Consider the following 27,486-nt stretch of genomic DNA (forward strand, 5'->3'; position numbering starts at 1 on the left):
CAGTTCAAAATTTGCATTTTTTTGGGGCCAAGCAAAAAATGTGTTTGTTTTTAGAAAGTGTGAATTTTCCACAGTTGTGCTTGTCAGGATGGCCGAGCGGTCCAAGGCGCTGCGTTCAGGTCGCAGTCTCTACTTGAGGCGTGGGTTCGAATCCCACTTCTGACAGGTTTCTGTTACATTACAATCATGGGGGTTTTTTTTCATTTTCACTATGTCCCTCTGTCACAATTCAGACATTTCCACAAACCAGATTAGTCCAAGGACAAAGCCAATGAGAACCCTCTGGATCCTCAATCCTGTCTGTCACAATCATGTTGTTCTCTGCTGCACTATCAGTAAGAAGAGGGAGGTGGAAAATCTCATAAAATAAACCTCAAGATACACAAAATCTTAAAGATCCTTAGCACTTTATGTTGATATTTCTCAGATTTTTTCTCCGATTTCCTCTATACTACTTCGACTTCAACTTAATTTTTCAGTATAACTACTTTCATTTTCTTCTCGCATTAGTGACTGTTCTGAAAAGAGATACTTAAAACTGTTTTTTTCAGGTATATCTGCACTTCACAAAGAATGAAAATCTTGCTAAATGAATATGGAGAAAGAACTTTATCTCAAATCACTCATACTTAAAAACAGCGTGCTGAAACCTGGGATCGGACCAGGGACCTCTAGATCTTCAGTCTAACACTCTCCCAACTGAGCTATTTCAGCAACCTACAAAATTAAAGCTACAGCATTGCAAGGCAAACTCAAAGGCATTAATACATTTTCAGTTCAAAATTTGTATTTTTTTTGGGCCAAACAAAAAATGTGTTTGTTTTTAGAAAGTGTGAATTTTCCTCAGTTGTGCTTGTCAGGATGGCTGAGCAGTCCAAGGCGCTGCGTTCAGGTCGCAGTCTCTACTTGAAGCGTGGGTTCGAATCCCATTTCTGACAGGTTTCTGTTACATTACAATCATGTTTTTTTTTTTTCATTTTCACTATGTTCCTCTGTCACAATTCAGACATTTCCACAAACCTGATTAGTCCAAGGACAAAGCCAATGAGAACACTCTGGATCCTCAATCCTGTCTGTCACAATCATGTTGTTCTCTGCTGCACTATCAGTAAGAAGAGGGAGGTGAAAAATCTCATAAAATAAACCTCAAGATACACAAAATCTTAAAGATCCTTAGCACTTTATGTTGATATTTCTCAGATTTTTTTTCTGATTTCCTCTATACTACTTCGACTTCAACTTAATTTTTCAGTATAACTACTTTCATTTTCTTCTCGCATTAGTGACTGTTCTGAAAAGAGATACTTAAAACTGTTTTTTTCAGGTATATCTGCACTTCACAAAGAATGAAAATCTTGCTAAATGCATATGGAGAAAGAACTTTATCTCAAATCACTCATACTTAAAAACAGCGTGCTGAAACCCGGGATCGGACCAGGGACCTTTAGATCTTCAGTCTAACGCTCTCCCAACTGAGCTATTTCAGCAACCTACAAAGTTAAAGCTACAGCATTGCAAGGCAAACTCAAAGGCGTTAATACATTTTCAGTTCAAAATTTGCATTTTTTTGGGGCCAAACAAAAAATGTGTTTGTTTTTCGAAAGTGTGAATTTTCCACAGTTGTGCTTGTCAGGATGGCCGAGCAGTCCAAGGCGCTGCGTTCAGGTCGCAGTCTCTACTTGAAGCGTGGGTTCGAATCCCATTTCTGACAGGTTTCTGTTACATTACAATCATGTTTTTTTTTTTTCATTTTCACTATGTTCCTCTGTCACAATTCAGACATTTCCACAAACCAGATTAGTCCAAGGACAAAGCCAATGAGAACACTCTGGATCCTCAATCCTGTCTGTCACAATCATGTTGTTCTCTGCTGCACTATCAGTAAGAAGAGGGAGGTGAAAAATCTCATAAAATAAACCTCAAGATACACAAAATCTTAAAGATCCTTAGCACTTTATGTTGATATTTCTCAGATTTTTTTTCTGATTTCCTCTATACTACTTCGACTTCAACTTAATTTTTCAGTATAACTACTTTCATTTTCTTCTCGCATTAGTGACTGTTCTGAAAAGAGATACTTAAAACTGTTTTTTTCAGGTATATCTGCACTTTACAAAGAATGAAAATCTTGCTAAATGCATATGGAGAAAGAACTTTATCTCAAATCACTCATACTTAAAAACAGCATGCTGAAACCCGGGATCGGACCACGGACCTTTAGATCTTCAGTCTAACGCTCTCCGAACTGAGCTATTTCAGCAACCTACAAAGTTAAAGCTACAGCATTGCAAGGCAATCTCAAAGGCGTTAATACATTTTCAGTTCAAAATTTGCCTTTTTTTGGGGCCAAACAAAAAATGTGTTTGTTTTTAGAAAGTGTGAATTTTCCACAGTTGTGCTTGTCAGGATGGCCGAGCGGTCCAAGGCGCTGCGTTCAGGTCGCAGTCTCTACTTGAGGCGTGGGTTCGAATCCCACTTCTGACAGGTTTCTGTTACATTACAATCATGTTTTGTTTTTTTTTCATTTTCACTATGTCCCTCTGTCACAATTCAGACATTTCCACAAGCCAGATTAGTCCAAGGACAAAGCCAATGAAAACCCTCTGGATCCTCAATCCTGTCTGTCACAATCATGTTGTTCTCTGCTGCGCTATCAGTAAGAAGAGGGAGGTGGAAAATCTCATAAAATAAACCTCAAGATACACAAAATCTTAAAGATCCTTAGCACTTTATGTTGATATTTCTCAGATTTTTTCTCCGATTTCCTCCATACTACTTCGACTTCAACTTAATATTTCAGTATAACTACTTTCATTTTCTTCTCGCATTAGTGACTGTTCTGAAAAGAGATACTTAAAACTGTTTTTTTCAGGTATATCTGCACTTCACAAAGAATGAAAATCTTGCTAAATGCATATGGAGAAAGAACTTTATCTCAAATCACTCATACTTAAAAACAGCGTGCTGAAACCCAGGATCGGACCAGGGACCTTTAGATCTTCAGTCTAACGCTCTCCCAACTGAGCTATTTCAGCAACCTACAAAGTTAAAGCTACAGCATTGCAAGGCAAACTCAAAGGCGTTAATACATTTTCAGTTCAAAATTTGCATTTTTTTGGGGCCAAACAAAAAATGTGTTTGTTTTTAGAAAGTGTGAATTTTCCACAGTGGTGCTTGTCAGGATGGCCGAGCGGTCCAAGGCGCTGCGTTCAGGTCGCAGTCTCTACTTGAGGCGTGGGTTCGAATCCCACTTCTGACAGGTTTCTGTTACATTACAATCATGTTTTGTTTTTTTTTCATTTTCACTATGTCCCTCTGTCACAATTCAGACATTTCCACAAACCAGATTAGTCCAAGGACAAAGCCAATGAAAACCCTCTGGATCCTCAATCCTGTCTGTCACAATCATGTTGTTCTCTGCTGCACTATCAGTAAGAAGAGGGAGGTGGAAAATCTCATAAAATAAACCTCAAGATACACAAAATCTTAAAGATCCTTAGCACTTTATGTTGATATTTCTCAGATTTTTTCTCCGATTTCCTCCATACTACTTCGACTTCAACTTAATTTTTCAGTATAACTACTTTCATTTTCTTCTCGCATTAGTGACTGTTCTGAAAAGAGATACTTAAAACTGTTTTTTTCAGGTATATCTGCACTTCACAAAGAATGAAAATCTTGCTAAATGCATATGGAGAAAGAACTTTATCTCAAATCACTCATACTTAAAAACAGCGTGCTGAAACCCGGGATCGGACCAGGGACCTTTAGATCTTCAGTCTAACGCTCTCCCAACTGAGCTATTTCAGCAACCTACAAAGTTAAAGCTACAGCATTGCAAGGCAAACTCAAAGGCGTTAATACATTTTCAGTTCAAAATTTGCATTTTTTTGGGGCCAAACAAAAAATGTGTTTGTTTTTAGAAAGTGTGAATTTTCCACAGTTGTGCTTGTCAGGATGGCCGAGCGGTCCAAGGCGCTGCGTTTAGGTCGCAGTCTCTACTTGAGGCGTGGGTTCGAATCCCACTTCTGACAGGTTTCTGTTACATTACAATCATGTTTTGTTTTTTTTTCATTTTCACTATGTCCCTCTGTCACAATTCAGACATTTCCACAAACCAGATTAGTCCAAAGACAAAGCCAATGAGAACCCTCTGGATCCTCAATCCTGTTTGTCACAATCATGTTGTTCTCTGCTGCACTATCAGTAAGAAGGGGGAGGTGAAAAATCTCATAAAATAAACCTCAAGATACACAAAATCTTAAAGATCCTTAGCACTTTATGTTGATATTTCTCAGATTTTTTTTCTGATTTCCTCCATACTACTTCGACTTCAACTTAATTTTTCAGTATAACTACTTTCATTTTCTTCTCGCATTAGTGACTGTTCTGAAAAGAGATACTTAAAACTGTTTTTTTCAGGTATATCTGCACTTCACAAAGAATGAAAATCTTGCTAAATGCATATGGAGAAAGAACTTTATCTCAAATCACTCATACTTAAAAACAGCATGCTGAAACCCGTGATCGGACCAGAGACCTTTAGATCTTCAGTCTAACGCTCTCCCAACTGAGCTATTTCAGCAACCTACAAAGTTAAAGCTACAGCATTGCAAGGCAAACTCAAAGGCGTTAATAAATTTTCAGTTCAAAATTTGCCTTTTTTTGGGGCCAAACAAAAAATGTGTTTGTTTTTAGAAAATGTGAATTTTCCACAGTTGTGCTTGTCAGGATGGCCGAGTGGTCCAAGGCGCTGCGTTCAGGTCACAGTCTCTATTTGAGGCGTGGGTTCGAATCCCACTTCTGACAGGTTTTTGTTACATTACAATCATGTTTTTTTTTTTTTTCATTTTCACTATGTCCCTCTGTCACAATTCAGACATTTCAACAAACCAGATTAGTCCAAGGACAAAGCCAATGAAAACCCTCTGTATCCTCAATCCTGTCTGTCACAATCATGTTGTTCTCTGCTGCACTATCAGTAAGAAGAGGGAGGTGAAAAATCTCATAAAATAAACCTCAAGATACACAAAATCTTAAAGATCCTTAGCACTTTATGTTGATATTTCTCAGATTTTTTTTCTGATTTCCTCCATACTACTTCGACTTCAAGTTAATTTTTCAGTATAACTACTTTCATTTTCTTCTCGCATTAGTGACTGTTCTGAAAAGAGATACTTAAAACTGTTTTTTTCAGGTATATCTGCACTTCACAAAGAATGAAAATCTTGCTAAATGCATATGGAGAAAGAACTTTATCTCAAATCACTCATACTTAAAAACAGCATGCTGAAACCCGGGATCGGACCAGGGACCTTTAGATTTTCAGTCTAACGCTCTCCCAACTGAGCTATTTCAGCAACCTACAAAGTTAAAGCTACAGCATTGCAAGGCAAACTCAAAGGCGTTAATAAATTTTCAGTTCAAAATTTGCCTTTTTTTGGGGCCAAACAAAAAATGTGTTTGTTTTTAGAAAGTGTGAATTTTCCACAGTTGTGCTTGGCAGGATGGCCGAGCGGTCCAAGGCGCTGTGTTCATGTCGCAGTCTCTACTTGAGGCGTGGGTTCGAATCCCACTTCTGACAGGTTTCTGTTACATTACAATCATGGTTTTTTTTTTCATTTTCACTATGTCCCTCTGTCACAATTCAGACATTTCCACAAACCAGATTAGTCCAAGGACAAAGCCAATGAGAACCCTCTGGATCCTCAATCCTGTCTGTCACAATCATGTTGTTCTCTGCTGCACTATCAGTAAGAAGAGGGAGGTGAAAAATCTCATAAAATAAACCTCAAGATACACAAAATCTTAAAGATCCTTAGCACTTTATGTTGATATTTCTCAGATTTTTTTTTCTGATTTCCTCCATACTACTTCGACTTCAACTTAATTTTTCAGTATAACTACTTTCATTTTCTTCTCGCATTAGTGACTGTTCTGAAAAGAGATACTTAAAACTGTTTTTTTCAGGTATATCTGCACTTCACAAAGAATGAAAATCTTGCTAAATGCATATGGAGAAAGAACTTTATCTCAAATCACTCATACTTAAAAACAGCATGCTGAAACCCGGGATCGGACCACGGACCTTTAGATCTTCAGTCTAACGCTCTCCCAACTGAGCTATTTCAGCAACCTACAAAGTTAAAGCTACAGCATTGCAAGGCAATCTCAAAGGCGTTAATAAATTTTCAGTTCAAAATTTGCCTTTTTTTGGGGCCAAACAAAAAATGTGTTTGTTTTTAGAAAGTGTGAATTTTCCACAGTTGTGCTTGTCAGGATGGCCGAGCGGTCCAAGGCGCTGCGTTCAGGTCGCAGTCTCTACTTGAGGCGTGGGTTCGAATCCCACTTCTGACAGGTTTCTGTTACATTACAATCATGTTTTGTTTTTTTTTCATTTTCACTATGTCCCTCTGTCACAATTCAGACATTTCCACAAGCCAGATTAGTCCAAGGACAAAGCCAATGAAAACCCTCTGGATCCTCAATCCTGTCTGTCACAATCATGTTGTTCTCTGCTGCGCTATCAGTAAGAAGAGGGAGGTGGAAAATCTCATAAAATAAACCTCAAGATACACAAAATCTTAAAGATCCTTAGCACTTTATGTTGATATTTCTCAGATTTTTTCTCCGATTTCCTCCATACTACTTCGACTTCAACTTAATATTTCAGTATAACTACTTTCATTTTCTTCTCGCATTAGTGACTGTTCTGAAAAGAGATACTTAAAACTGTTTTTTTCAGGTATATCTGCACTTCACAAAGAATGAAAATCTTGCTAAATGCATATGGAGAAAGAACTTTATCTCAAATCACTCATACTTAAAAACAGCGTGCTGAAACCCAGGATCGGACCAGGGACCTTTAGATCTTCAGTCTAACGCTCTCCCAACTGAGCTATTTCAGCAACCTACAAAGTTAAAGCTACAGCATTGCAAGGCAAACTCAAAGGCGTTAATACATTTTCAGTTCAAAATTTGCATTTTTTTGGGGCCAAACAAAAAATGTGTTTGTTTTTAGAAAGTGTGAATTTTCCACAGTTGTGCTTGTCAGGATGGCCGAGCGGTCCAAGGCGCTGCGTTCAGGTCGCAGTCTCTACTTGAGGCGTGGGTTCGAATCCCACTTCTGACAGGTTTCTGTTACATTACAATCATGTTTTGTTTTTTTTTCATTTTCACTATGTCCCTCTGTCACAATTCAGACATTTCCACAAACCAGATTAGTCCAAGGACAAAGCCAATGAAAACCCTCTGGATCCTCAATCCTGTCTGTCACAATCATGTTGTTCTCTGCTGCACTATCAGTAAGAAGAGGGAGGTGGAAAATCTCATAAAATAAACCTCAAGATACACAAAATCTTAAAGATCCTTAGCACTTTATGTTGATATTTCTCAGATTTTTTCTCCGATTTCCTCCATACTACTTCGACTTCAACTTAATTTTTCAGTATAACTACTTTCATTTTCTTCTCGCATTAGTGACTGTTCTGAAAAGAGATACTTAAAACTGTTTTTTTCAGGTATATCTGCACTTCACAAAGAATGAAAATCTTGCTAAATGCATATGGAGAAAGAACTTTATCTCAAATCACTCATACTTAAAAACAGCGTGCTGAAACCCAGGATCGGACCAGGGACCTTTAGATCTTCAGTCTAACGCTCTCCCAACTGAGCTATTTCAGCAACCTACAAAGTTAAAGCTACAGCATTGCAAGGCAAACTCAAAGGCGTTAATACATTTTCAGTTCAAAATTTGCATTTTTTTGGGGCCAAACAAAAAATGTGTTTGTTTTTAGAAAGTGTAAATTTTCCACAGTTGTGCTTGTCAGGATGGCCGAGCGGTCCAAGGCGCTGCGTTCAGGTCGCAGTCTCTACTTGAGGCGTGGGTTCGAATCCCACTTCTGACAGGTTTCTGTTACATTACAATCATGTTTTGTTTTTTTTTCATTTTCACTATGTCCCTCTGTCACAATTCAGACATTTCCACAAACCAGATTAGTCCAAGGACAAAGCCAATGAAAACCCTCTGGATCCTCAATCCTGTCTGTCACAATCATGTTGTTCTCTGCTGCACTATCAGTAAGAAGAGGGAGGTGGAAAATCTCATAAAATAAACCTCAAGATACACAAAATCTTAAAGATCCTTAGCACTTTATGTTGATATTTCTCAGATTTTTTCTCCGATTTCCTCCATACTACTTCGACTTCAACTTAATTTTTCAGTATAACTACTTTCATTTTCTTCTCGCATTAGTGACTGTTCTGAAAAGAGATACTTAAAACTGTTTTTTTCAGGTATATCTGCACTTCACAAAGAATGAAAATCTTGCTAAATGCATATGGAGAAAGAACTTTATCTCAAATCACTCATACTTAAAAACAGCGTGCTGAAACCCAGGATTGGACCAGGGACCTTTAGATCTTCAGTCTAACGCTCTCCCAACTGAGCTACTTCAGCAACCTACAAAGTTAAAGCTACAGCATTGCAAGGCAAACTCAAAGGCGTTAATAAATTTTCAGTTCAAAATTTGCCTTTTTTTGGGGCCAAACAAAAAATGTGTTTGTTTTTAGAAAGTGTGAATTTTCCACAGTTGTGCTTGTCAGGATGGCCGAGCGGTCCAAGGCGCTGCGTTCAGGTCGCAGTCTCTACTTGAGGCGTGGGTTCGAATCCCACTTCTGACAGGTTTCTGTTACATTACAATCATGTTTTGTTTTTTTTTCATTTTCACTATGTCCCTCTGTCACAATTCAGACATTTCCACAAACCAGATTAGTCCAAGGACAAAGCCAATGAAAACCCTCTGGATCCTCAATCCTGTCTGTCGTAATCATGTTGTTCTCTGCTACACTATCAGTAAGAAGAGGGAGGTGGAAAATCTCATAAAATAAACCTCAAGATACACAAAATCTTAAAGATCCTTAGCACTTTATGTTGATATTTCTCAGATTTTTTTTCTGATTTCCTCCATACTACTTCGACTTCAACTTAATTTTTCAGTATAACTACTTTCATTTTCTTCTCGCATTAGTGACTGTTCTGAAAAGAGATACTTAAAACTGTTTTTTTCAGGTATATCTGCACTTCACAAAGAATGAAAATCTTGCTAAATGCATATGGAGAAAGAACTTTATCTCAAATCACTCATACTTAAAAACAGCGTGCTGAAACCCAGGATCGGACCAGGGACCTTTAGATCTTCAGTCTAACGCTCTCCCAACTGAGCTATTTCAGCAACCTACAAAGTTAAAGCTACAGCATTGCAAGGCAAACTCAAAGGCGTTAATACATTTTCAGTTCAAAATTTGCCTTTTTTTGGGGCCAAACAAAAAATGTGTTTGTTTTTAGAAAGTGTGAATTTTCCACAGTTGTGCTTGTCAGGATGGCCGAGCGGTCCAAGGCGCTGCGTTCAGGTCACAGTCTCTACTTGAGGCGTGGGTTCGAATCCCACTTCTGACAGGTTTTTGTTACATTACAATCATGTTTTTTTTTTTTTTCATTTTCACTATGTCCCTCTGTCACAATTCAGACATTTCCACAAACCAGATTAGTCCAAGGACAAAGCCAATGAAAACCCTCTGGATCCTCAATCCTGTCTGTCACAATCATGTTGTTCTCTGCTGCACTATCAGTAAGAAGAGGGAGGTGAAAAATCTCATAAAATAAACCTCAAGATACACAAAATCTTAAAGATCCTTAGCACTTTATGTTGATATTTCTCAGATTTTTTTTCTGATTTCCTCCATACTACTTCGACTTCAAGTTAATTTTTCAGTATAACTACTTTCATTTTCTTCTCGCATTAGTGACTGTTCTGAAAAGAGATACTTAAAACTGTTTTTTTCAGGTATATCTGCACTTCACAAAGAATGAAAATCTTGCTAAATGCATATGGAGAAAGAACTTTATCTCAAATCACTCATACTTAAAAACAGCATGCTGAAACCTGGGATCGGACCAGGGACCTTTAGATTTTCAGTCTAACGCTCTCCCAACTGAGCTATTTCAGCAACCTACAAAGTTAAAGCTACAGCATTGCAAGGCAAACTCAAAGGCGTTAATAAATTTTCAGTTCAAAATTTGCCTTTTTTTGGGGCCAAACAAAAAATGTGTTTGTTTTTAGAAAGTGTGAATTTTCCACAGTTGTGCTTGTCAGGATGGCCGAGCGGTCCAAGGCGCTGTGTTCATGTCGTAGTCTCTACTTGAGGCGTGGGTTCGAATCCCACTTCTGACAGGTTTCTGTTACATTACAATCATGTTTTGTTTTTTTTTCATTTTCACTATGTCCCTCTGTCACAATTCAGACATTTCCACAAACCAGATTAGTCCAAGGACAAAGCCAATGAGAACCCTCTGGATCCTCAATCCTGTCTGTCACAATCATGTTGTTCTCTGCTGCACTATCAGTAAGAAGAGGGAGGTGGAAAATCTCATAAAATAAACCTCAAGATACACAAAATCTTAAAGATCCTTAGCACTTTATGTTGATATTTCTCAGATTTTTTCTCCGATTTCCTCCATACTACTTCGACTTCAACTTAATTTTTCAGTATAACTACTTTCATTTTCTTCTCGCATTAGTGACTGTTCTGAAAAGAGATACTTAAAACTGTTTTTTTCAGGTATATCTGCACTTCACAAAGAATGAAAATCTTGCTAAATGCATATGGAGAAAGAACTTTATCTCAAATCACTCATACTTAAAAACAGCGTGCTGAAACCCGGGATCGGACCAGGGACCTTTAGATCTTCAGTCTAACGCTCTCCCAACTGAGCTATTTCAGCAACCTACAAAGTTAAAGCTACAGCATTGCAAGGCAAACTCAAAGGCGTTAATACATTTTCAGTTCAAAATTTGCATTTTTTTGGGGCCAAACAAAAAATGTGTTTGTTTTTAGAAAGTGTGAATTTTCCACAGTTGTGCTTGTCAGGATGGCCGAGCGGTCCAAGGCGCTGCGTTCAGGTCGCAGTCTCTACTTGAGGCGTGGGTTCGAATCCCACTTCTGACAGGTTTCTGTTACATTACAATCATGGTTTTTTTTTTCATTTTCACTATGTCCCTCTGTCACAATTCAGACATTTCCACAAACCAGATTAGTCCAAGGACAAAGCCAATGAGAACCCTCTGGATCCTCAATCCTGTCTGTCACAATCATGTTGTTCTCTGCTGCACTATCAGTAAGAAGAGGGAGGTGAAAAATCTCATAAAATAAACCTCAAGATACACAAAATCTTAAAGATCCTTAGCACTTTATGTTGATATTTCTCAGATTTTTTTTTCTGATTTCCTCCATACTACTTCGACTTCAACTTAATTTTTCAGTATAACTACTTTCATTTTCTTCTCGCATTAGTGACTGTTCTGAAAAGAGATACTTAAAACTGTTTTTTTCAGGTATATCTGCACTTCACAAAGAATGAAAATCTTGCTAAATGCATATGGAGAAAGAACTTTATCTCAAATCACTCATACTTAAAAACAGCATGCTGAAACCCGGGATCGGACCACGGACCTTTAGATCTTCAGTCTAACGCTCTCCCAACTGAGCTATTTCAGCAACCTACAAAGTTAAAGCTACAGCATTGCAAGGCAATCTCAAAGGCGTTAATAAATTTTCAGTTCAAAATTTGCCTTTTTTTGGGGCCAAACAAAAAATGTGTTTGTTTTTAGAAAGTGTGAATTTTCCACAGTTGTGCTTGTCAGGATGGCCGAGCGGTCCAAGGCGCTGCGTTCAGGTCGCAGTCTCTACTTGAGGCGTGGGTTCGAATCCCACTTCTGACAGGTTTCTGTTACATTACAATCATGTTTTGTTTTTTTTTCATTTTCACTATGTCCCTCTGTCACAATTCAGACATTTCCACAAACCAGATTAGTCCAAGGACAAAGCCAATGAAAACCCTCTGGATCCTCAATCCTGTCTGTCACAATCATGTTGTTCTCTGCTGCACTATCAGTAAGAAGAGGGAGGTGGAAAATCTCATAAAATAAACCTCAAGATACACAAAATCTTAAAGATCCTTAGCACTTTATGTTGATATTTCTCAGATTTTTTCTCCGATTTCCTCCATACTACTTCGACTTCAACTTAATTTTTCAGTATAACTACTTTCATTTTCTTCTCGCATTAGTGACTGTTCTGAAAAGAGATACTTAAAACTGTTTTTTTCAGGTATATCTGCACTTCACAAAGAATGAAAATCTTGCTAAATGCATATGGAGAAAGAACTTTATCTCAAATCACTCATACTTAAAAACAGCATGCTGAAACCCAGGATTGGACCAGGGACCTTTAGATCTTCAGTCTAACGCTCTCCCAACTGAGCTATTTCAGCAACCTACAAAGTTAAAGCTACAGCATTGCAAGGCAAACTCAAAGGCGTTAATACATTTTCAGTTCAAAATTTGCATTTTTTTGGGGCCAAACAAAAAATGTGTTTGTTTTTAGAAAGTGTGAATTTTCCACAGTTGTGCTTGTCAGGATGGCCGTGCGGTCCAAGGCGCTGCATTCAGGTTGCAGTCTCTACTTGAGGCGTGGGTTCGAATCCCACTTCTGACAGGTTTCTGTTACATTACAATCATGTTTTTTTTTTTTTCATTTTCACTATGACCCTCTGTCACAATTCAGACATTTCCACAAGCCAGATTAGTCCAAGGACAAAGCCAATGAAAACCCTCTGGATCCTCAATCCTGTCTGTCACAATCATGTTGTTCTCTGCTGCGCTATCAGTAAGAAGAGGGAGGTGGAAAATCTCATAAAATAAACCTCAAGATACACAAAATCTTAAAGATCCTTAGCACTTTATGTTGATATTTCTCAGATTTTTTCTCCGATTTCCTCCATACTACTTCGACTTCAACTTAATATTTCAGTATAACTACTTTCATTTTCTTCTCGCATTAGTGACTGTTCTGAAAAGAGATACTTAAAACTGTTTTTTTCAGGTATATCTGCACTTCACAAAGAATGAAAATCTTGCTAAATGCATATGGAGAAAGAACTTTATCTCAAATCACTCATACTTAAAAACAGCGTGCTGAAACCCAGGATCGGACCAGGGACCTTTAGATCTTCAGTCTAACGCTCTCCCAACTGAGCTATTTCAGCAACCTACAAAGTTAAAGCTACAGCATTGCAAGGCAAACTCAAAGGCGTTAATACATTTTCAGTTCAAAATTTGCATTTTTTTGGGGCCAAACAAAAAATGTGTTTGTTTTTAGAAAGTGTGAATTTTCCACAGTTGTGCTTGTCAGGATGGCCGAGCGGTCCAAGGCGCTGCGTTCAGGTCGCAGTCTCTACTTGAGGCGTGGGTTCGAATCCCACTTCTGACAGGTTTCTGTTACATTACAATCATGTTTTGTTTTTTTTTCATTTTCACTATGTCCCTCTGTCACAATTCAGACATTTCCACAAACCAGATTAGTCCAAGGACAAAGCCAATGAAAACCCTCTGGATCCTCAATCCTGTCTGTCACAATCATGTTGTTCTCTGCTGCACTATCAGTAAGAAGAGGGAGGTGGAAAATCTCATAAAATAAACCTCAAGATACACAAAATCTTAAAGATCCTTAGCACTTTATGTTGATATTTCTCAGATTTTTTCTCCGATTTCCTCCATACTACTTCGACTTCAACTTAATTTTTCAGTATAACTACTTTCATTTTCTTCTCGCATTAGTGACTGTTCTGAAAAGAGATACTTAAAACTGTTTTTTTCAGGTATATCTGCACTTCACAAAGAATGAAAATCTTGCTAAATGCATATGGAGAAAGAACTTTATCTCAAATCACTCATACTTAAAAACAGCGTGCTGAAACCCAGGATTGGACCAGGGACCTTTAGATCTTCAGTCTAACGCTCTCCCAACTGAGCTATTTCAGCAACCTACAAAGTTAAAGCTACAGCATTGCAAGGCAAACTCAAAGGCGTTAATACATTTTCAGTTCAAAATTTGCATTTTTTTGGGGCCAAACAAAAAATGTGTTTGTTTTTAGAAAGTGTGAATTTTCCACAGTTGTGCTTGTCAGGATGGCCGTGCGGTCCAAGGCGCTGCGTTCAGGTTGCAGTCTCTACTTGAGGCGTGGGTTCGAATCCCACTTCTGACAGGTTTCTGTTACATTACAATCATGTTTTTTTTTTTTTCATTTTCACTATGTCCCTCTGTCACAATTCAGACATTTCCACAAACCAGATTAGTCCAAGGACAAAGCCAATGAAAACCCTCTGGATCCTCAATCCTGTCTGTCATAATCATGTTGTTCTCTGCTACACTATCAGTAAGAAGAGGGAGGTGGAAAATCTCATAAAATAAACCTCAAGATACACAAAATCTTAAAGATCCTTAGCACTTTATGTTGATATTTCTCAGATTTTTTCTCCGATTTCCTCCATACTACTTCGACTTCAACTTAATTTTTCAGTATAACTACTTTCATTTTCTTCTCGCATTAGTGACTGTTCTGAAAAGAGATACTTAAAACTGTTTTTTTCAGGTATATCTGCACTTCACAAAGAATGAAAATCTTGCTAAATGCTTATGGAGAAAGAACTTTATCTCAAATCACTCATACTTAAAAACAGCGTGCTGAAACCCAGGATCGGACCAGGGACCTTTAGATCTTCAGTCTAACGCTCTCCCAACTGAGCTATTTCAGCAACCTACAAAGTTAAAGCTACAGCATTGCAAGGCAAACTCAAAGGCGTTAATACATTTTCAGTTCAAAATTTGCATTTTTTTGAGGCCAAACAAAAAATGTGTTTGTTTTTAGAAAGTGTGAATTTTCCACAGTTGTGCTTGTCAGGATGGCCGAGCGGTCCAAGGCGCTGCGTTCAGGTCGCAGTCTCTACTTGAGGCGTGGGTTCGAATCCCACTTCTGACAGGTTTCTGTTACATTACAATCATGTTTTGTTTTTTTTTCATTTTCACTATGTCCCTCTGTCACAATTCAGACATTTCCACAAACCAGATTAGTCCAAGGACAAAGCCAATGAAAACCCTCTGGATCCTCAATCCTGTCTGTCACAATCATGTTGTTCTCTGCTGCACTATCAGTAAGAAGAGGGAGGTGGAAAATCTCATAAAATAAACCTCAAGATACACAAAATCTTAAAGATCCTTAGCACTTTATGTTGATATTTCTCAGATTTTTTCTCCGATTTCCTCCATACTACTTCGACTTCAACTTAATTTTTCAGTATAACTACTTTCATTTTCTTCTCGCATTAGTGACTGTTCTGAAAAGAGATACTTAAAACTGTTTTTTTCAGGTATATCTGCACTTCACAAAGAATGAAAATCTTGCTAAATGCATATGGAGAAAGAACTTTATCTCAAATCACTCATACTTAAAAACAGCATGCTGAAACCCAGGATTGGACCAGGGACCTTTAGATCTTCAGTCTAACGCTCGCCCAACTGAGCTATTTCAGCAACCTACAAAGTTAAAGCTACAGCATTGCAAGGCAAACTCAAAGGCGTTAATACATTTTCAGTTCAAAATTTGCATTTTTTTGGGGCCAAACAAAAAATGTGTTTGTTTTTAGAAAGTGTGAATTTTCCACAGTTGTGCTTGTCAGGATGGCCGTGCGGTCCAAGGCGCTGCATTCAGGTTGCAGTCTCTACTTGAGGCGTGGGTTCGAATCCCACTTCTGACAGGTTTCTGTTACATTACAATCATGTTTTTTTTTTTTTCATTTTCACTATGACCCTCTGTCACAATTCAGACATTTCCACAAGCCAGATTAGTCCAAGGACAAAGCCAATGAAAACCCTCTGGATCCTCAATCCTGTCTGTCACAATCATGTTGTTCTCTGCTGCGCTATCAGTAAGAAGAGGGAGGTGGAAAATCTCATAAAATAAACCTCAAGATACACAAAATCTTAAAGATCCTTAGCACTTTATGTTGATATTTCTCAGATTTTTTCTCCGATTTCCTCCATACTACTTCGACTTCAACTTAATATTTCAGTATAACTACTTTCATTTTCTTCTCGCATTAGTGACTGTTCTGAAAAGAGATACTTAAAACTGTTTTTTTCAGGTATATCTGCACTTCACAAAGAATGAAAATCTTGCTAAATGCATATGGAGAAAGAACTTTATCTCAAATCACTCATACTTAAAAACAGCGTGCTGAAACCCAGGATCGGACCAGGGACCTTTAGATCTTCAGTCTAACGCTCTCCCAACTGAGCTATTTCAGCAACCTACAAAGTTAAAGCTACAGCATTGCAAGGCAAACTCAAAGGCGTTAATACATTTTCAGTTCAAAATTTGCATTTTTTTGGGGCCAAACAAAAAATGTGTTTGTTTTTAGAAAGTGTGAATTTTCCACAGTTGTGCTTGTCAGGATGGCCGAGCGGTCCAAGGCGCTGCGTTCAGGTCGCAGTCTCTACTTGAGGCGTGGGTTCGAATCCCACTTCTGACAGGTTTCTGTTACATTACAATCATGTTTTGTTTTTTTTTCATTTTCACTATGTCCCTCTGTCACAATTCAGACATTTCCACAAACCAGATTAGTCCAAGGACAAAGCCAATGAAAACCCTCTGGATCCTCAATCCTGTCTGTCACAATCATGTTGTTCTCTGCTGCACTATCAGTAAGAAGAGGGAGGTGGAAAATCTCATAAAATAAACCTCAAGATACACAAAATCTTAAAGATCCTTAGCACTTTATGTTGATATTTCTCAGATTTTTTCTCCGATTTCCTCCATACTACTTCGACTTCAACTTAATTTTTCAGTATAACTACTTTCATTTTCTTCTCGCATTAGTGACTGTTCTGAAAAGAGATACTTAAAACTGTTTTTTTCAGGTATATCTGCACTTCACAAAGAATGAAAATCTTGCTAAATGCATATGGAGAAAGAACTTTATCTCAAATCACTCATACTTAAAAACAGCGTGCTGAAACCCAGGATCGGACCAGGGACCTTTAGATCTTCAGTCTAACGCTCTCCCAACTGAGCTATTTCAGCAACCTACAAAGTTAAAGCTACAGCATTGCAAGGCAAACTCAAAGGCGTTAATACATTTTCAGTTCAAAATTTGCATTTTTTTGGGGCCAAACAAAAAATGTGTTTGTTTTTAGAAAGTGTGAATTTTCCACAGTTGTGCTTGTCAGGATGGCCGAGCGGTCCAAGGCGCTGCGTTCAGGTCGCAGTCTCTACTTGAGGCGTGGGTTCGAATCCCACTTCTGACAGGTTTCTGTTACATTACAATCATGTTTTGTTTTTTTTTTCATTTTCACTATGTCCCTCTGTCACAATTCAGACATTTCCACAAACCAGATTAGTCCAAGGACAAAGCCAATGAAAACCCTCTGGATCCTCAATCCTGTCTGTCACAATCATGTTGTTCTCTGCTGCACTATCAGTAAGAAGAGGGAGGTGGAAAATCTCATAAAATAAACCTCAAGATACACAAAATCTTAAAGATCCTTAGCACTTTATGTTGATATTTCTCAGATTTTTTCTCCGATTTCCTCCATACTACTTCGACTTCAACTTAATTTTTCAGTATAACTACTTTCATTTTCTTCTCGCATTAGTGACTGTTCTGAAAAGAGATACTTAAAACTGTTTTTTTCAGGTATATCTGCACTTCACAAAGAATGAAAATCTTGCTAAATGCATATGGAGAAAGAACTTTATCTCAAATCACTCATACTTAAAAACAGCGTGCTGAAACCCAGGATTGGACCAGGGACCTTTAGATCTTCAGTCTAACGCTCTCCCAACTGAGCTATTTCAGCAACCTACAAAGTTAAAGCTACAGCATTGCAAGGCAAACTCAAAGGCGTTAATACATTTTCAGTTCAAAATTTGCATTTTTTTGGGGCCAAACAAAAAATGTGTTTGTTTTTAGAAAGTGTGAATTTTCCACAGTTGTGCTTGTCAGGATGGCCGTGCGGTCAAAGGCGCTGCGTTCAGGTTGCAGTCTCTACTTGAGGCGTGGGTTCGAATCCCACTTCTGACAGGTTTCTGTTACATTACAATCATGTTTTTTTTTTTTTCATTTTCACTATGTCCCTCTGTCACAATTCAGACATTTCCACAAACCAGATTAGTCCAAGGACAAAGCCAATGAAAACCCTCTGGATCCTCAATCCTGTCTGTCATAATCATGTTGTTCTCTGCTACACTATCAGTAAGAAGAGGGAGGTGGAAAATCTCATAAAATAAACCTCAAGATACACAAAATCTTAAAGATCCTTAGCACTTTATGTTGATATTTCTCAGATTTTTTCTCCGATTTCCTCCATACTACTTCGACTTCAACTTAATTTTTCAGTATAACTACTTTCATTTTCTTCTCGCATTAGTGACTGTTCTGAAAAGAGATACTTAAAACTGTTTTTTTCAGGTATATCTGCACTTCACAAAGAATGAAAATCTTGCTAAATGCATATGGAGAAAGAACTTTATCTCAAATCACTCATACTTAAAAACAGCGTGCTGAAACCCAGGATCGGACCAGGGACCTTTAGATCTTCAGTCTAACGCTCTCCCAACTGAGCTATTTCAGCAACCTACAAAGTTAAAGCTACAGCATTGCAAGGCAAACTCAAAGGCGTTAATACATTTTCAGTTCAAAATTTGCATTTTTTTGGGGCCAAACAAAAAATGTGTTTGTTTTTAGAAAGTGTGAATTTTCCACAGTTGTGCTTGTCAGGATGGCCGAGTGGTCCAAGGCGCTGCGTTCAGGTCGCGGTCTCTACTTGAGGCGTGGGTTCGAATCCCACTTCTGACAGGTTTCTGTTACATTACAATCATGTTTTGTTTTTTTTTCATTTTCACTATGTCCCTCTGTCACAATTCAGACATTTCCACAAACCAGATTAGTCCAAGGACAAAGCCAATGAAAACCCTCTGGATCCTCAATCCTGTCTGTCACAATCATGTTGTTCTCTGCTGCACTATCAGTAAGAAGAGGGAGGTGGAAAATCTCATAAAATAAACCTCAAGATACACAAAATCTTAAAGATCCTTAGCACTTTATGTTGATATTTCTCAGATTTTTTCTCCGATTTCCTCCATACTACTTCGACTTCAACTTAATTTTTCAGTATAACTACTTTCATTTTCTTCTCGCATTAGTGACTGTTCTGAAAAGAGATACTTAAAACTGTTTTTTTCAGGTATATCTGCACTTCACAAAGAATGAAAATCTTGCTAAATGCATATGGAGAAAGAACTTTATCTCAAATCACTCATACTTAAAAACAGCATGCTGAAACCCAGGATTGGACCAGGGACCTTTAGATCTTCAGTCTAACGCTCTCCCAACTGAGCTATTTCAGCAACCTACAAAGTTAAAGCTACAGCATTGCAAGGCAAACTCAAAGGCGTTAATACATTTTCAGTTCAAAATTTGCATTTTTTTGGGGCCAAACAAAAAATGTGTTTGTTTTTAGAAAGTGTGAATTTTCCACAGTTGTGCTTGTCAGGATGGCCGTGCGGTCCAAGGCGCTGCATTCAGGTTGCAGTCTCTACTTGAGGCGTGGGTTCGAATCCCACTTCTGACAGGTTTCTGTTACATTACAATCATGTTTTTTTTTTTTTCATTTTCACTATGACCCTCTGTCACAATTCAGACATTTCCACAAACCAGATTAGTCCAAGGACAAAGCCAATGAGAACCCTCTGGATCCTCAATCCTGTCTGTCACAATCATGTTGTTCTCTGCTGCACTATCAGTAAGAAGAGGGAGGTGAAAAATCTCATAAAATAAACCTCAAGATACACAAAATCTTAAAGATCCTTAGCACTTTATGTTGATATTTCTCAGATTTTTTCTCCGATTTCCTCCATACTACTTCGACTTCAACTTAATTTTTCAGTATAACTACTTTCATTTTCTTCTCGCATTAGTGACTGTTCTGAAAAGAGATACTTAAAACTGTTCTTTTCAGGTATATCTGCACTTCACAAAGAATGAAAATCTTGCTAAATGCATATGGAGAAAGAACTTTATCTCATATCACTCATAATTAAAAACAGCGTGCTGAAACCCGGGATCGGACCAGGGACCTTTAGATCTTCAGTCTAATGCTCTCCCAACTGAGGTATTTCAGCAACCTACAAAGTTAAAGCTACAGCATTGCAAGGCAAACTCAAAGGCGTTAATACATTTTCAGTTCAAAATTTGCATTTTTTTGGGGCCAAACAAAAAATGTGTTTGTTTTTAGAAAGTGTGAATTTTCCACAGTTGTGCTTGTCAGGATGGCCGAGCGGTCCAAGGCACTGCGTTCAGGTCGCAGTCTATACTTGAGGTGTGGGTTCGAATCCCACTTCTGACAGGTTTCTGTTACATTACAATCATGTTTTTTCTTTTTTCATTTTCACTATGTTCCTCTGTCACAATTCAGAAATTTCCACAAACCAGATTAGTCCAAGGACAAAGCCAATGAGAACCCTCTGGATCCTCAATCCTGTCTGTCACAATCATGTTGTTCTCTGCTGCACTATCAGTAAGAAGAGGGAGGTGAAAAATCTCATAAAATAAACCTCAAGATACACAAAATCTTAAAGATCCTTAGCACTTTATGTTGATATTTCTCAGATTTTTTTTCTGATTTCCTCCATACTACTTCGACTTCAACTTAATTTTTCAGTAAAACTACTTTCATTTTCTTCTCGCATTAGTGACTGTTCTGAAAAGAGATACTTAAAACTGTTTTTTTCAGGTATATCTGCACTTCACAAAAAATGAAAATCTTGCTAAATGCATATGGAGAAAGAACTTTATCTCAAATCACTCATACTTAAAAACAGCGTGCTGAAACCCGGGTTCGGACCAGGGACCTTTAGATCTTCAGTCTAACGCTCTCCCAACTGAGCTATTTCAGCAACCTACAAAGTTAAAGCTACAGCATTGCAAGGCAAACTCAAAGGCGTTAATAAATTTTCAGTTCAAAATTTGCCTTTTTTTGGGGCCAAACAAAAAATGTGTTTGTTTTTAGAAAGTGTGAATTTTCCACAGTTGTGCTTGTCAGGATGGCCGAGCGGTCCAAGGCGCTGCGTTCAGGTTGCAGTCTCTACTTGAGGCGTGGGTTCGAATCCCACTTCTGACAGGTTTCTGTTACATTACAATCATGTTTTTTCTTTTTTCATTTTCACTATGTTCCTCTGTCACAATTCAGACATTTCCACAAACCAGATTAGTCCAAGGACAAAGCCAATGAGAACCCTCTGGATCCTCAATCCTGTCTGTCACAATCATGTTGTTCTCTGCTGCACTATCAGTAAGAAGAGGGAGGTGAAAAATCTTATAAAATAAACCTCAAGATACACAAAATCTTAAAGATCCTTAGCACTTTATGTTGATATTTCTCAGATTTTTTTTCTGATTTCCTCCATACTACTTCGACTTCAACTTAATTTTTCAGTATAACTACTTTCATTTTCTTCTCGCATTAGTGACTGTTCTGAAAAGAGATACTTAAAACTGTTTTTTTCAGGTATATCTGCACTTCACAAAGAATGAAAATCTTGCTAAATGCATATGGAGAAAGAACTTTATCTCAAATCACTCATACTTAAAAACAGCATGCTGAAACCCGGGATCGGACCAGGGACCTTTAGATCTTCAGTCTAACGCTCTCCCAACTGAGCTATTTCAGCAACCTACAAAGTTAAAGCTACAGCATTGCAAGGCAAACTCAAAGGCGTTAATACATTTTCAGTTCAAAGTTTGCCTTTTTTTGGGGCCAAACAAAAAATGTGTTTGTTTTTAGAAAGTGTGAATTTTCCACAGTTGTGCTTGTCAGGATGGCCGAGCGGTCCAATGCGCTGCGTTCAGGTCGCAGTCTCTACTTGAGGCGTGGGTTCGAATCCCACTTCTGACAGGTTTCTGTTACATTACAATCATGTTTTGGTTTTTTTTCATTTTCACTATGTCCCTCTGTCACAATTCAGACATTTCCACAAACCAGATTAGTCCAAGGACAAAGCCAATGAGAACCCTCTGGATCCTCAATCCTGTCTGTCACAATCATGTTGTTCTCTGCTGCACTATCAGTAAGAAGAGGGAGGTGGAAAATCTCATAAAATAAACCTCAAGATACACAAAATCTTAAAGATCCTTAGCACTTTATGTTGATATTTCTCAGATTTTTTCTCCGATTTCCTCCATACTACTTCGACTTCAACTTAATTTTTCAGTATAACTACTTTCATTTTCTTCTCGCATTAGTGACTGTTCTGAAAAGAGATACTTAAAACTGTTTTTTTCAGGTATATCTGCACTTCACAAAGAATGAAAATCTTGCTAAATGCATATGGAGAAAGAACTTTATCTCAAATCACTCATACTTAAAAACAGTGTGCTGAAACCCGGGATCGGACCAGGGACCTTTAGATCTTCAGTCTAACGCTCTCCCAACTGAGCTATTTCAGCAACCTACAAAGTTAAAGCTACAGCATTGCAAGGCAAACTCAAAGGCGTTAATAAATTTTCAGTTCAAAATTTGCCTTTTTTTGGGGCCAAACAAAAAATGTGTTTGTTTTTAGAAAGTGTGAATTTTCCACAGTTGTGCTTGTCAGGATGGCCGAGCGGTCCAAGGCGCTGCGTTCAGGTCGCAGTCTCTACTTGAGGCGTGGGTTTGAATCCCACTTCTGAAAGGTTTCTGTTACATTACAATCATGTTTTGTTTCTTTTTCATTTTCACTATGTCCCTCTGTCACAATTCAGACATTTCCACAAACCAGATTAGTCCAAGGACAAAGCCAATGAGAACCCTCTGGATCCTCAATCCTGTCTGTCACAATCATGTTGTTCTCTGCTGCACTATCAGTAAGAAGAGGGAGGTGAAAAATCTCATAAAATAAACCTCAAGATACACAAAATCTTAAAGATCCTTAGCACTTTATGTTGATATTTCTCAGATTTTTTTTCTGATTTCCTCCATACTACTTCGACTTCAACTTAATTTTTCAGTATAACTACTTTCATTTTCTTCTCGCATTAGTGACTGTTCTGAAAAGAGATACTTAAAACTGTTTTTTTCAGGTATATCTGCACTTCACAAAGAATGAAAATCTTGCTAAATGCATATGGAGAAAGAACTTTATCTCAAATCACTCATACTTAAAAACAGCGTGCTGAAACCCGGGATCGGACCAGGGACCTTTAGATCTTCAGTCTAACGCTCTCCCAACTGAGCTATTTCAGCAACCTACAAAGTTAAAGCTACAGCATTGCAAGGCAAACTCAAAGGCGTTAATAAATTTTCAGTTCAAAATTTGCCTTTTTTTGGGGCCAAACAAAAAATGTGTTTGTTTTTAGAAAGTGTGAATTTTCCACAGTTGTGCTTGTCAGGATGGCCGAGCGGTCCAAGGCGCTGCGTTCAGGTCGCAGTCTCTACTTGAGGCGTGGGTTCGAATCCCACTTCTGACAGGTTTCTGTTACATTACAATCATGTTTTGTTTTTTTTTCATTTTCACTATGTCCCTCTGTCACAATTCAGACATTTCCACAAACCAGATTAGTCCAAGGACAAAGCCAATGAGAACCCTCTGGATCCTCAAGCCTGTCTGTCACAATCATGTTGTTCTCTGCTGCACTATCAGTAAGAAGAGGGAGGTGGAAAATCTCATAAAATAAACCTCAAGATACACAAAATCTTAAAGATCCTTAGCACTTTATGTTGATATTTCTCAGATTTTTTCTCCGATTTCCTCCATACTACTTCGACTTCAACTTAATTTTTCAGTATAACTACTTTCATTTTCTTCTCGCATTAGTGACTGTTCTGAAAAGAGATACTTAAAACTGTTTTTTTCAGGTATATCTGCACTTCACAAAGAATGAAAATCTTGCTAAATGCATATGGAGAAAGAACTTTATCTCAAATCACTCATACTTAAAAACAGCGTGCTGAAACCCGGGATCGGACCAGGGACCTTTAGATCTTCAGTCTAACGCTCTCCCAACTGAGCTATTTCAGCAACCTACAAAGTTAAAGCTACAGCATTGCAAGGCAAACTCAAAGGCGTTAATAAATTTTCAGTTTAAAATTTGCCTTTTTTGGGGCCAAACAAAAAATGTGTTTGTTTTTAGAAAGTGTGAATTTTCCACAGTTGTGCTTGTCAGGATGGCCGAGCGGTCCAAGGCGCTGCGTTCAGGTCGCAGTCTCTACTTGAGGCGTGGGTTTGAATCCCACTTCTGACAAGTTTCTGTTACATTACAATCATGTTTTGTTTTTTTTTCATTTTCACTATGTCCCTCTGTCACAATTCAGACATTTCCACAAACCAGATTAGTCCAAGGACAAAGCCAATGAGAACCCTCTGGATCCTCAATCCTGTCTGTCACAATCATGTTGTTCTCTGCTGCACTATCAGTAAGAAGAGGGAGGTGAAAAATCTCATAAAATAAACCTCAAGATACACAAAATCTTAAAGATCCTTAGCACTTTATGTTGATATTTCTCAGATTTTTTTTCTGATTTCCTCCATACTACTTCGACTTCAAGTTAATTTTTCAGTATAACTACTTTCATTTTCTTCTCGCATTAGTGACTGTTCTGAAAAGAGATACTTAAAACTGTTTTTTTCAGGTATATCTGCACTTCACAAAGAATGAAAATCTTGCTAAATGCATATGGAGAAAGAACTTTATCTCAAATCACTCATACTTAAAAACAGCGTGCTGAAACTCGGGATCGGACCAGGGACCTTTAGATCTTCAGTCTAACGCTCTCCCAACTGAGCTATTTCAGCAACCTACAAAGTTAAAGCTACAGCATTGCAAGGCAAACTCAAAGGCGTTAATACATTTTCAGTTCAAAATTTGCATTTTTTTGGGGCCAAACAAAAAATGTGTTTGTTTTTAGAAAGTGTGAATTTTCCACAGTTGTGCTTGTCAGGATGGCCGAGCGGTCCAAGGCGCTGCGTTCAGGTCGCAGTCTCTACTTGAGGCGTGGGTTCGAATCTCGCTTCTGACAGGTTTCTGTTACATTACAATCATGTTTTTTTTTTTTTCATTTTCACTATGTCCCTCTGTCACAATTCAGACATTTCCACAAACCAGATTAGTCCAAGGACAAAGCCAATGAGAACCCTCTGGATCCTCAATCCTGTCTGTCACAATCATGTTGTTCTCTGCTGCACTATCAGTAAGAAGAGGGAGGTGAAAAATCTCATAAAATAAACCTCAAGATACACAAAATCTTAAAGATCCTTAGCACTTTATGTTGATATTTCTCAGATTTTTTTTCTGATTTCCTCCATACTACTTCGACTTCAACTTAATTTTTCAGTATAACTACTTTCATTTTCTTCTCGCATTAGTGACTGTTCTGAAAAGAGATACTTAAAACTGTTTTTTTCAGGTATATCTGCACTTCACAAAGAATGAAAATCTTGCTAAATGCATATGGAGAAAGAACTTTATCTCAAATCACTCATACTTAAAAACAGCGTGATGAAACCCGGGATCGGACCAGGGACCTTTAGATCTTCAGTCTAACGCTCTCCCAACTGAGCTATTTCAGCAACCTACAAAGTTAAAGCTACAGCATTGCAAGGCAAACTCAAAGGCGTTAATACATTTTCAGTTCAAAATTTGCCTTTTTTTGGGGCCAAACAAAAAATGTGTTTGTTTTTAGAAAGTGTGAATTTTTCACAGTTGTGCTTGTCAGGATGGCCGAGCGGTCCAAGGCGCTGCGTTCAGGTCGCAGTCTCTACTTGAGGCGTGGGTTCGAATCCCACTTCTGACAGGTTTCTGTTACATTACAATCATGTTTTGTTTTTTTTTCATTTTCACTATGTCCCTCTGTCACAATTCAGACATTTCCACAAACCAGATTAGTCCAAGGACAAAGCCAATGAGAACCCTCTGGATCCTCAATCCTGTCTGTCACAATCATGTTGTTCTCTGCTGCACTATCAGTAAGAAGAGGGAGGTGAAAAATCTCATAAAATAAACCTCAAGATACACAAAATCTTAAAGATCCTTAGCACTTTATGTTGATATTTCTCAGATTTTTTCTCCGATTTCCTCCATACTACTTCGACTTCAACTTAATTTTTCAGTATAACTACTTTCATTTTCTTCTCGCATTAGTGACTGTTCTGAAAAGAGATACTTAAAACTGTTTTTTTCAGGTATATCTGCACTTCACAAAGAATGAAAATCTTGCTAAATGCATATGGAGAAAGAACTTTATCTCAAATCACTCATACTTAAAAACAGCGTGCTGAAACCCGGGATCGGACCAGGGACCTTTAGATCTTCAGTCTAACGCTCTCCCAACTGAGCTATTTCAGCAACCTACAAAGTTAAAGCTACAGCATTGCAAGGCAAACTCAAAGGCGTTAATAAATTTTCAGTTTAAAATTTGCCTTTTTTGGGGCCAAACAAAAAATGTGTTTGTTTTTAGAAAGTGTGAATTTTCCACAGTTGTGCTTGTCAGGATGGCCGAGCGGTCCAAGGCACTGCGTTCAGGTCGCAGTCTCTACTTGAGGCGTGGGTTTGAACCCCACTTCTGACAAGTTTCTGTTACATTACAATCATGTATTGTTTTTTTTTCATTTTCACTATGTCCCTCTGTCACAATTCAGACATTTCCACAAACCAGATTAGTCCAAGGACAAAGCCAATGAGAACCCTCTGGATCCTCAATCCTGTCTGTCACAATCATGTTGTTCTCTGCTGCACTATCAGTAAGAAGAGGGAGGTGAAAAATCTCATAAAATAAACCTCAAGATACACAAAATCTTAAAGATCCTTAGCACTTTATGTTGATATTTCTCAGATTTTTTTTCTGATTTCCTCCATACTACTTCGACTTCAACTTAATTTTTCAGTATAACTACTTTCATTTTCTTCTCGCATTAGTGACTGTTCTGAAAAGAGATACTTAAAACTGTTTTTTTTCAGGTATATCTGCACTTCACAAAGAATGAAAATCTTGCTAAATGCATATGGAGAAAGAACTTTATCTCAAATCACTCATACTTAAAAACAGCGTGCTGAAACCCGGGATCGGACCAGGGACCTTTAGATCTTCAGTCTAACGCTCTCCCAACTGAGCTATTTCAGCAACCTACAAAGTTAAAGCTACAGCATTGCAAGGCAAACTCAAAGGCGTTAATAAATTTTCAGTTCAAAATTTGCCTTTTTTTGGGGCCAAACAAAAAATGTGTTTGTTTTTAGAAAGTGTGAATTTTCCACAGTTGTGCTTGTCAGGATGGCCGAGCGGTCCAAGGCGCTGCGTTCAGGTCGCAGTCTCTACTTGAGGCGTGGGTTTGAATCTCACTTCTGACAGGTTTCTGTTACATTACAATCATGTTTTTTTTTTTTTCATTTTCACTATGTCCCTCTGTCACAATTCAGACATTTCCACAAACCAGATTAGTCCAAGGACAAAGCCAATGAGAACCCTCTGGATCCTCAATCCTGTCTGTCACAATCATGTTGTTCTCTGCTGCACTATCAGTAAGAAGAGGGAGGTGAAAAATCTCATAAAATAAACCTCAAG

The 27,486-nt window shown here is 38.1% G+C and overlaps 28 non-coding genes across 28 annotated transcripts; 16 read left to right on the forward strand and 12 right to left on the reverse strand.

The window, feature by feature from the left end:
• Positions 1–82: 82 nt before the first annotated feature.
• TRNAL-CAG (transfer RNA leucine (anticodon CAG)) lies at positions 83–165 on the forward strand. The gene has a single exon. It is a non-coding gene; the product is annotated as a tRNA-Leu (tRNA).
• A 1,249-nt stretch (positions 166–1,414) lies between these two features.
• Positions 1,415–1,487, reverse strand: TRNAF-GAA (transfer RNA phenylalanine (anticodon GAA)). Its single transcript has one exon. It is a non-coding gene; the product is annotated as a tRNA-Phe (tRNA).
• A 914-nt stretch (positions 1,488–2,401) lies between these two features.
• On the forward strand, positions 2,402–2,484 carry TRNAL-CAG (transfer RNA leucine (anticodon CAG)). Its single transcript has one exon. It is a non-coding gene; the product is annotated as a tRNA-Leu (tRNA).
• Positions 2,485–3,176: 692 nt separating this feature from the next.
• TRNAL-CAG (transfer RNA leucine (anticodon CAG)) lies at positions 3,177–3,259 on the forward strand. The gene has a single exon. It is a non-coding gene; the product is annotated as a tRNA-Leu (tRNA).
• A 478-nt stretch (positions 3,260–3,737) lies between these two features.
• On the reverse strand, positions 3,738–3,810 carry TRNAF-GAA (transfer RNA phenylalanine (anticodon GAA)). Its single transcript has one exon. It is a non-coding gene; the product is annotated as a tRNA-Phe (tRNA).
• A 1,477-nt stretch (positions 3,811–5,287) lies between these two features.
• TRNAF-GAA (transfer RNA phenylalanine (anticodon GAA)) lies at positions 5,288–5,360 on the reverse strand. Its single transcript has one exon. It is a non-coding gene; the product is annotated as a tRNA-Phe (tRNA).
• Positions 5,361–6,274: 914 nt separating this feature from the next.
• TRNAL-CAG (transfer RNA leucine (anticodon CAG)) lies at positions 6,275–6,357 on the forward strand. The gene has a single exon. It is a non-coding gene; the product is annotated as a tRNA-Leu (tRNA).
• Positions 6,358–7,049: 692 nt separating this feature from the next.
• TRNAL-CAG (transfer RNA leucine (anticodon CAG)) lies at positions 7,050–7,132 on the forward strand. Its single transcript has one exon. It is a non-coding gene; the product is annotated as a tRNA-Leu (tRNA).
• A 692-nt stretch (positions 7,133–7,824) lies between these two features.
• TRNAL-CAG (transfer RNA leucine (anticodon CAG)) lies at positions 7,825–7,907 on the forward strand. Its single transcript has one exon. It is a non-coding gene; the product is annotated as a tRNA-Leu (tRNA).
• Positions 7,908–8,599: 692 nt separating this feature from the next.
• Positions 8,600–8,682, forward strand: TRNAL-CAG (transfer RNA leucine (anticodon CAG)). The gene has a single exon. It is a non-coding gene; the product is annotated as a tRNA-Leu (tRNA).
• A 1,253-nt stretch (positions 8,683–9,935) lies between these two features.
• On the reverse strand, positions 9,936–10,008 carry TRNAF-GAA (transfer RNA phenylalanine (anticodon GAA)). Its single transcript has one exon. It is a non-coding gene; the product is annotated as a tRNA-Phe (tRNA).
• Positions 10,009–10,710: 702 nt separating this feature from the next.
• TRNAF-GAA (transfer RNA phenylalanine (anticodon GAA)) lies at positions 10,711–10,783 on the reverse strand. Its single transcript has one exon. It is a non-coding gene; the product is annotated as a tRNA-Phe (tRNA).
• Positions 10,784–10,924: 141 nt separating this feature from the next.
• Positions 10,925–11,007, forward strand: TRNAL-CAG (transfer RNA leucine (anticodon CAG)). Its single transcript has one exon. It is a non-coding gene; the product is annotated as a tRNA-Leu (tRNA).
• A 690-nt stretch (positions 11,008–11,697) lies between these two features.
• Positions 11,698–11,780, forward strand: TRNAL-CAG (transfer RNA leucine (anticodon CAG)). Its single transcript has one exon. It is a non-coding gene; the product is annotated as a tRNA-Leu (tRNA).
• A 1,466-nt stretch (positions 11,781–13,246) lies between these two features.
• TRNAL-CAG (transfer RNA leucine (anticodon CAG)) lies at positions 13,247–13,329 on the forward strand. The gene has a single exon. It is a non-coding gene; the product is annotated as a tRNA-Leu (tRNA).
• Positions 13,330–14,795: 1,466 nt separating this feature from the next.
• TRNAL-CAG (transfer RNA leucine (anticodon CAG)) lies at positions 14,796–14,878 on the forward strand. The gene has a single exon. It is a non-coding gene; the product is annotated as a tRNA-Leu (tRNA).
• A 1,466-nt stretch (positions 14,879–16,344) lies between these two features.
• Positions 16,345–16,427, forward strand: TRNAL-CAG (transfer RNA leucine (anticodon CAG)). Its single transcript has one exon. It is a non-coding gene; the product is annotated as a tRNA-Leu (tRNA).
• Positions 16,428–17,119: 692 nt separating this feature from the next.
• On the forward strand, positions 17,120–17,202 carry TRNAL-CAG (transfer RNA leucine (anticodon CAG)). Its single transcript has one exon. It is a non-coding gene; the product is annotated as a tRNA-Leu (tRNA).
• Positions 17,203–18,669: 1,467 nt separating this feature from the next.
• Positions 18,670–18,752, forward strand: TRNAL-CAG (transfer RNA leucine (anticodon CAG)). The gene has a single exon. It is a non-coding gene; the product is annotated as a tRNA-Leu (tRNA).
• Positions 18,753–20,778: 2,026 nt separating this feature from the next.
• Positions 20,779–20,851, reverse strand: TRNAF-GAA (transfer RNA phenylalanine (anticodon GAA)). The gene has a single exon. It is a non-coding gene; the product is annotated as a tRNA-Phe (tRNA).
• Positions 20,852–21,552: 701 nt separating this feature from the next.
• TRNAF-GAA (transfer RNA phenylalanine (anticodon GAA)) lies at positions 21,553–21,625 on the reverse strand. The gene has a single exon. It is a non-coding gene; the product is annotated as a tRNA-Phe (tRNA).
• Positions 21,626–22,327: 702 nt separating this feature from the next.
• TRNAF-GAA (transfer RNA phenylalanine (anticodon GAA)) lies at positions 22,328–22,400 on the reverse strand. Its single transcript has one exon. It is a non-coding gene; the product is annotated as a tRNA-Phe (tRNA).
• Positions 22,401–23,102: 702 nt separating this feature from the next.
• On the reverse strand, positions 23,103–23,175 carry TRNAF-GAA (transfer RNA phenylalanine (anticodon GAA)). Its single transcript has one exon. It is a non-coding gene; the product is annotated as a tRNA-Phe (tRNA).
• Positions 23,176–23,316: 141 nt separating this feature from the next.
• On the forward strand, positions 23,317–23,399 carry TRNAL-CAG (transfer RNA leucine (anticodon CAG)). The gene has a single exon. It is a non-coding gene; the product is annotated as a tRNA-Leu (tRNA).
• Positions 23,400–23,877: 478 nt separating this feature from the next.
• TRNAF-GAA (transfer RNA phenylalanine (anticodon GAA)) lies at positions 23,878–23,950 on the reverse strand. Its single transcript has one exon. It is a non-coding gene; the product is annotated as a tRNA-Phe (tRNA).
• Positions 23,951–25,639: 1,689 nt separating this feature from the next.
• Positions 25,640–25,722, forward strand: TRNAL-CAG (transfer RNA leucine (anticodon CAG)). The gene has a single exon. It is a non-coding gene; the product is annotated as a tRNA-Leu (tRNA).
• Positions 25,723–26,200: 478 nt separating this feature from the next.
• On the reverse strand, positions 26,201–26,273 carry TRNAF-GAA (transfer RNA phenylalanine (anticodon GAA)). Its single transcript has one exon. It is a non-coding gene; the product is annotated as a tRNA-Phe (tRNA).
• Positions 26,274–26,975: 702 nt separating this feature from the next.
• On the reverse strand, positions 26,976–27,048 carry TRNAF-GAA (transfer RNA phenylalanine (anticodon GAA)). Its single transcript has one exon. It is a non-coding gene; the product is annotated as a tRNA-Phe (tRNA).
• Positions 27,049–27,486: the final 438 nt, after the last annotated feature.

This window comes from Anomaloglossus baeobatrachus, chromosome 1, assembly GCF_048569485.1.
Source record: "Anomaloglossus baeobatrachus isolate aAnoBae1 chromosome 1, aAnoBae1.hap1, whole genome shotgun sequence".
NCBI lineage: Eukaryota > Metazoa > Chordata > Amphibia > Anura > Aromobatidae > Anomaloglossus > Anomaloglossus baeobatrachus.